The sequence below is a fragment of the Cydia splendana genome, chromosome 5 (assembly GCF_910591565.1).
Source record: "Cydia splendana chromosome 5, ilCydSple1.2, whole genome shotgun sequence".
Lineage (NCBI taxonomy): Eukaryota > Metazoa > Arthropoda > Insecta > Lepidoptera > Tortricidae > Cydia > Cydia splendana.
The window spans coordinates 18,331,603-18,338,475 of record NC_085964.1 but is presented as its reverse complement, the minus strand read 5'-3'; the positions used below and the strand labels follow the sequence as shown (position 1 = coordinate 18,338,475).

Sequence of the window (6,873 nt, the reverse complement as noted above, 5' to 3'; positions counted from 1 at the left end):
GGGGGAGGGGACGTCAAATGTACCTATTGTTATTTCTACATGATTTGTACGTAAGCTCTTAAAGGCGACTCCGGTTATTAAATGCTGTAAGATAAGAACAAATAATTATCAAGGGGTTTTTAGACTCTACAAGCGTTTTTGAAATTTTTGTTTAACGCTATGAAATAGATTTTCTGAAAGCGTCGGTTTCTTATACCAATAAATACAGGCATGTAGCGTTCGCGACTGTAATATTTTAATTGAAAACCCTCGTTTTACACCAGCTCGTAACTCGCAGTGGGTCGCCATTTGCCATTGTTCAAATACAACATACAACTAATTAAGTATTGCGATACGAAAGAACTAAATATTGGTTTCTTGTTACGCCAATGTTATGGGTTATCGGAGGAAGGTGAGGACACGCTTCTAAATCTTTCAATTGTAGAGTTTTGCGTAGATTTAGGTAGTTACCGTAAACGTATAAAACTTTGCCATTTAACATAACATTGCCCACCGTGTCACAGTTCAGTAAAAGCGAAATTTTTATACTTTTAAGGTACCAGGCTGAAGTAATAGCAGTAGGTAGCTGTATATTGTTAATAAACCGATAGTTTGGGAGAGTACCGTAAAATGGGGTGAGTAGGCGCAAAACTGACATTCAAACCTCGATAACATTTTATTTTTACATAGGCAAACTGAATGGGGTATATAATAAGTGTTCCGGACGTTTGTATTTTAGTTTTTATTTTATTTTGGGTAGTTCCATTTCATCACTTTGACGATAAACAAGAAAACCCACCTCACCCCGTAGTCCCTCGTATTTGGGGTGACTTGGGTTTTCATACTAAAATGATTTTGGAAGATTGTTGGATCGATTTTTTTATATTATGAATAGGTATTACTATAGCTCCATTTTAAATTGGAATACATTATTTTTGTAGCAGTAGCCTCAAAAACCCATCTCACCCCCCTTTCAATCCTCCTCTCCCCATTTATAACCCAACTCTCCCCGCGAAACCTACTCACCCCATTTTACAGTAGTATTATATTACTTCAGATAAAGCGAATCAATACCCCTAGCAAAGTAGACCAGTCAATGCAATACATACCTACATTAGAATAGAATAGAAAAACGTTTATTGCAGAAACCGTCTACATACAGCACCATAAAAGTTTTATTTTAAAGAGAGAAGATCTTATACACTAAACAGTGAAATCTACTTGTCTCTTATACTAACATGCAATAATTACAGTATTGATGCTGCTATAAAGGCTACACAATGGACACCACTCAGCATATGCTCTAACATATATATGCTACAGCGCTAGTCTTCCGTGGAGCCCTGGGCGAGAAGATAGCTCAGAACAGTAAAGACAGTGTCAAAATGTGATTTAGCAACTAATATTTAACACAAATTAGAAACGTATGCATGGAAATTTTTTAAAGTCGATGTGGAAGTGAGTGGGTTGTAAGAGTATCTAAAAATATATATATAAACAGGTAGAAGTCAGGCATTTATTTAGTTAAATATTACTGGAGCATATAGATATACATAAAAAAGACAACATTAGTAGTTAGTATCTAATAAAGATTTATCCAGTGATTTAAGCCCCAGTAAATATCCTCTTAAACTCTCTAAAGTCATAATCCATTTGATACCCAAGGATTCCTAAAGATTCCCGGCAAAAACGGTCGGACGTGTGTGCAAGATCATTAGCAAGTTAGCCACGGAAACTTTTCACGCCTAAAAGCCTTATGTGACTATTAAAATTGTATGGAAACACGACTTCTTGAGCACAGTAGAACCTCCGTGTAAATCGCTCCAAACATGGATGTACTTAGAAGAACCGGAAAGTATGGTCACATTTTTGTTAATCAAAATTGACCTTTGTCACCGAGCCAGACAGTTGATTATAGGAGACTTGAGAAAACGGTCCGAAAGAGAGTAGCAGACCAGAGGACTGTGTCTCACTCGCACAAGTTACAGTATTGACGTAAGTTGAATTCAACCTAAAACGTCACGACTGACACTGCTACAGGTCTACTATATCACTGAATGGCACATAAGATGCGCCATTTCGGCTTTATACAATCTTCTTTGGTCTTTTATAGGACCTTAGGTGGTATTTGGGAAACGTTCTATCGACTACTATAGAACCACAAATTGTTACTTGGGAAATATTTACTTATTGTAGACCAGTGCCCTGCTTACCAAAAGCTTGTAACTTGTAATACAAGTGGAAGTCCCCTTCTAACAAAAGGTGTCTAAAAGGGACTTCCACTTGTATTACGAGTTACAAGCTTTTGATAAACAGGGCACAGGTACCTAATGTTGGCATTATTGTCTGATAGATAAGAAAATAGAAAATATTTATTTGGCGTTAAACATTATACCTACTTTAAAAAAGAAACAACTACCTAAGTAATTAATAATTATTTACAGATACACCAAATATAATGCCGCTCAGCATAAGGGACACTGGTTTTCAGGCCACCGATAACCAGATATTGACATCATTGCTCCTTGAATCAAGACGAGACGCGAACCTGTAGTTTGACTTCTCTTTCACACTTTGTCGAAGTAACAGTCCGCAATCTACACAGGTCCGTGGCTCCAGCTTACCCCGGTTTCAAACAATAACTCGTAAACATTTATCACGCGTTATAAATGGCCATTTTTCAAAGGGCACTAATTATTTTCACCGACGAACAACAATTGATTTGCCGCTTTTCACTTTAAAACTTTACAATTATGATTATTACGGGCTTAATGACTTATTAGGTTGCGTGGGCTGTAAAACTTGTTTTGGAAACAAAGTGAGAAAGGTATTTGTTTACCGATATGCAACCGTGTGGGTTGTTATTGAAATTTGTAAGGGAATTAAATTATACATAATGTTACATTTTACCGGACAACAATTTACCGGAATTGATATTGAAGTTTTAGGGTTTAATCTAAAGATAGACTGCAGCCACGCTAAGTTTGCACAGGCTTGGCATTCTTGCGAGTAATTAATAGAATTAGGCGTTACTTTCCGCAAATCCATATTAACCCTTTAACCGCCAGAGTCTGATATATAAGGGTCAAACAGATCACTGTGTTATGTCTTTCCTGTAGACATACACAAGAGTTAAGGGCTATAAAGGTTAATTTTCTTATTTAACCCTTATCCACGTGAAAAGGTCCTCCTTTTATTTAGAGAACTATGATAAAATCATTACTTACATGCCCACAAGCTGTTAACTATTGCCCACAGGAGAGAAAACTAGTGTGTTATCGCGAACAGTACATTTTTCTCTCCTGTGGGCAATAGTTAACAGCTTGTGGGCATGTAAGTAATGATTTTATCATAGTTCTCTAAATAAAAGGAGGACCTTTTCACGTGGATAAGGGTTAAATAAGAAAATTAACCTTTATAGCCCTTAACTCTTGTGTATGTCTACAGGAAAGACATAACACAGTGATCTGTTTGACCCATAAGACATTACATATCCAGCTCATTTCGCCAGTCTAATAAATAAGACAAAGATCTGATTTGGTTTTTACAGCACATTTATAACTCCCGTAACTATGCCAACCTTACTCTGCGTGGTACAATTACTGTCGGTGGCGACACGAGCACGCTCGATCAAAAATTGCTGGCGGTTAAAAGGTTAATTAAGACGAAAGTGGACGACGACGAGTCTTCTTCTGAAAAATGGTTTCCATAATATTTATGATGATTTCGCCATTGTCAAAAGTGTGCTCGTATAGAGCATGAGGTTGCTCCGTAGTTGCTTTTAGTAAAGTGATAGCTGAACTTTACTAAAGAATGGTTAAACGCGTTTCAATACCAAATATTTGTGGGAGACCGAGCTTGCGCGTATTCCCAGAGATAAGACCTAGCTGGATCGATTTGTCGCCCCCGAAAACCCCCATATAGCAACTTTCTTCGATATCGTTAGAACCGTTTCCGAGATCCCCGAATTATATAAATAAATAAATTTACTCGTTTAAAGGTATAAGATTATCCATTAGCTGCACACTTCCACGTTAGTTCATTGCATACCTAATAAGCTATCAATAAACACTTTCAACACATTAATTCCTGACTCGATTGTAACGTCTACATTCAATTCAACCACTGTAAATAGAATAGAAGATTTTAAACGGAAGTCGGATGACTCATGGACATGCTGTTACAATTTCTTGAACCCGGGTCTTTCCACTGTACAGACCATTCACTGAATCATCAGTATTATAAATTCAATAATTATACCCTGATGATCACTATATTGTTTTCACCCCATTGTGCTCCAACTTCCAAATGTTCCAATGACGTACGTTGAACGTTCTGAGAAAAAATCAATAGTTTAAAGAATTCATGATTCTGAAATTTCCAACACCGTGAAACCGCAATTTTTTGTCATAATTTGAAGTTATTTCCTAAAATTGTATGGCTAGGTGCAAAATGCTACGTTGACTAATGTTTCTAGAAAAAAACCAGACTAGTACGAGTCGATCTCGCCCACCGAGGGTTCCGTAGTTTATTTGTTGTTAGGGATCATCCATTAATTACGTCACACGAATTTCTAGGTTTTTTGACCCCTCCCCCCCTCCTTGTCACACTTGGTCACATTTTGCAAATCCCTCCCCACCTGGTGTGACGTCACATTTTAGGCAATTTTGTTTTCAACGAAATCGGTAATAGTAACTAGGCATTATTTTTTTTAATGAAAATATATTTTTGGTAAAAGAAATATTAGTAATTTTATAACACAAAACCAATTAGGAACGAAAATTACTTTCAAAAACTCATTATTTAACTGTACAGCGAATAAAAAAATATAAATTAATTTTCGGTTACTGATGAAGTTAAAGTGACGTCACAATGTTTGTGACTCCCCCCTCCCCCATGTCACAACATGTCACATTTTCTTGACCCCTCCCTCCCCCTAAACGTGTGACGTAATTAATGGATGACCCCTTATAGCGGCAACAGAAATACATCATCTGTGAAAATTTCAACTGTCTAGCTATCACGGTTCAAGAGTTACAGTCTGGTGACAGACAGACGGACATTGGAGTCTTGGAGTCTAATAGGATCCCGTTTTTACCCTTTGGGTACGGATCCCTAAAAACGTCTGCCTTTCAAAACCCTAAACCTTAATTAAATCAAGTAATTTGAAAAGGATTTCAGTCAGTTTCCTTACCATTCTTTGAATTTCCTTTGCAAACACAATAGAAAATCCTGAAAGTTTAATGTTTTTTATTGAAGGTTCTGTACCAAAATAGTTAAGGACAGCTAAGAAAAATGCACGAGTACCTATTACTTAACTACACGTAAACTTATCCAACCATTTTATTTTTAACTCATCCAACAATTTACTCAAGAAACGCTATCCGTAAACACGGTAAATAAGGAAATGTGTAGAGTTAGACCAAGACAAGTCTGCAACGATTTTGATAGCCTACGCAGTGCAAGTGTAATAATAGCAGCATAATTTCATAGAAGTTTGGCGTTTAAAATAACACTTGCACTGCATGTGCTATCAAAATCATTGCAGCCTTATCTTGGTCTAACTCTAGGTAGGTTACTAACTAATGTAAACATTTTTCATCAATTAATAAAGTGCAATGGAATAAAGAAGACGTAAATTTAACGAAGTGTACCTACATACATATATACTTACATGTAAGTATTTAACGTCGACTGTACTTAGAAGGAAGGAATAACTAATTTGCGCTCATCACCCATGACTCATCGTTACAAAATATTTCAAGAACACAGCCGCAAATTCGCATAATTTGTCCCATTCCCATGCCATTTACAGGAATTTCAACGCATGGGAATGTTAGCGCTCTCATCCCACCTACCGCATTCACACGGTAACGGAATGACAGATTCCCCTTCCGATATTGAAATACGCATGTCAGACATTCAAAAATGCAGGGAATTTGTTTTATTAAAGAACTAAAATAAATAAAAAAATACAAAAAAGCTGCACTGCCCGGGAATCGAACCCGGGTCGCAAGAATGGGAATCTTGCATGATACCACTACACCAGCAGTGCTCGCGGCGAGGAAGCGAAATTGGTTATCGTATCGTTTATGAGTTGCGCAGTACGTTGACCTGCGTGCACATAGCGCCATTGAGGCGTTGACAGCACGTACGATGTGCATCGTCAGCTTCATATTGCTATGTAAACAATGCAATTCGTATGCAGCGTACGTGCCTACTTAATGTTAACTTGTTTTGTGTACGAATCTGTACTAACAGTGTGTTCAATATTAATTACATATGGGTGTAAAAGTGCCCTTGTGGCCTATTTGCTTAATAAATGTTGATGTTTGATGTTTGATGTTGTTTGATGTAGCCTTACCTTTTATTAAGTACCTACCTAGGTATTTTTGCACTTACATAGTTACTATGACACTTTAAACTCTCGCGTTTTGTAAACATATTTAATTGCACAAACGGGTCTACCGCGATATAATTTCATTGTTTTTACCTTTAATTCCGACGTTCCGAGCTGGTGCAACTCAGCTGAAACGTCGGAATTAAAGGTAAAAACAATGAAATTATATCGCGGTAGACCCGTTTGTGCAATTAAATATAGTTACTATGATAAAATATGAATCAGGTAGGTAATTAAAATAATAGGTACTTAAATTCTATACCGACAATATTTTTTTAAACAATTACCTACTAACGACGTGTTTTAATTAGTTTATAAATATAAAGATACCATTCAAATCTCGACTTAGGTAGAGTTAGACCAAGACATGTCTGCAACGATTTTGATAGCATACGCAGCGCAAATGTTATTCATATGTCATAATCTCATAGAAGTTTGGCGTTTAAAATATATCTTCTCTGACGTTTAAAATCTATCAAAATCTTTGCAGACTT

The 6,873-nt window shown here is 36.7% G+C and overlaps 1 non-coding gene across 1 annotated transcript; it reads right to left on the bottom strand.

Annotated features, from left to right (window-relative positions):
- Nucleotides 1-5,963: 5,963 nt before the first annotated feature.
- Nucleotides 5,964-6,034, bottom strand: Trnag-ccc (transfer RNA glycine (anticodon CCC)). Its single transcript has one exon. It is a non-coding gene; the product is annotated as a tRNA-Gly (tRNA).
- Between the last annotated feature and the right edge of the window lie 839 nt (nt 6,035-6,873).